Below are 1340 nucleotides of genomic sequence, written 5' to 3' on the forward strand. Positions count from 1 at the left end.
TTGGAGACTGGGGGTGGGGGGCGGGGGCTCAGATGCACTCAGAGAAGGGAAGAAGGGGGTGGCACAGGATGCCAGCGCCTGCCTGGGAGAGGGGCACTCAGTCAAGGCCAGCCCTTTCCTGGGTATTTATTCTCTATTTATTGGGGATAGAAGAGGAGACCTGCCTGGGTGGGGTAGCCCCTCCAGCCCCTCCTTCCCACCCTGCCTGGCCTCTCTACCTCCTCTTCGCTTTTTCTGTGCCACTGTGACTCGGGGGCTGGGAGAACAGCAGAGGGGCCAGGCTCAGGTAGCACTGAGGTGGGAGAGGGCCATGGCAGAGGCCTGGGGCCTGCAGGGGCTCCCCAGGGCTCCCTTCTGCCCACCACTTCAGATGATGGGTGTAAATAGCTCTGGGGGCAGTTGGGTAGGGGGCTGGGGGCTCCTGGCAGCCCTCTGCTGCCCGGCCGCACCTGCCCTTGGGTTCCATCTTGCTAATAAACACTGGCTCTGGGACTGGACTTCGGTGTTCTCCTTGGCGCAGGAGGGAGGGTGGGAGTTCAGCCCACACCCAGATTTTGTCCTCCACTAATGTGGCTTGACCGCCAGTTCCCCCACGGTCTCCTTTGCAAGATCAGCTTTCGTTCATTCATTCAGCCATTTGATCGTTTGCTCACGCTGCTTTCTCACCTGGCTTTGTGTCTTGCCAGGAAGTCAAGACTCAGAATTGGCAAGACAAAGCCACAGCCTTCACAGTACAGCTGCCCCTGGCCCAAGAATCAACAAAATTCCCATTCTTCCTGTCTCCTTCCAGCCAGCTCTTAGCAGAGGGCCCAGCACAAGCAAATGTCCAGAGGCAGGGAAGACCAGGATAAGTGGGAATCTGCTGGAAAGGAGGAACTGGGGCTGGGGGCCCTGGGCCAAAGTTAATGAGTCAAGCCTTGGTGTGCATGCATGTTCAGTCATGTCCGACTCTCTTTGCGACCCTGTGGGCTGTAGCCCACCAGGCTCCTCTGTCTATGGGATTTTTCAGGCAAGAATTCTGGAGTGGGTTGCCATTTCCTTCTCCAGGGGATCTTCCTGAGCCAGGGATTGAACCCGTATCTCCTGCATTGGCAGGTGGATTCTTTACCACTGAGCCACCTGAGAAGCCCTGAGTGTTGGCAGGGGAAGCCAATAGCTAGGGACGCTCAGGGATCCAGCAGGGTTCAGGGCCATACCTGGCAGGCAAGGGGAGCCAGGTGGGGACGAGGAGGCAGTGGAATAGTCCCACTTTAAGCAAAGCCAATATGTAGAAAGCAGGTTTTTGTTGGTTTCACACACCTGGGCCCCTGTACCACCCCAACCCCCCTGGGCAGTGTGTA

The sequence above is a fragment of the Budorcas taxicolor genome, chromosome 1, assembly GCF_023091745.1.
Source record: "Budorcas taxicolor isolate Tak-1 chromosome 1, Takin1.1, whole genome shotgun sequence".
Taxonomy (NCBI): Eukaryota; Metazoa; Chordata; class Mammalia; order Artiodactyla; family Bovidae; genus Budorcas; species Budorcas taxicolor.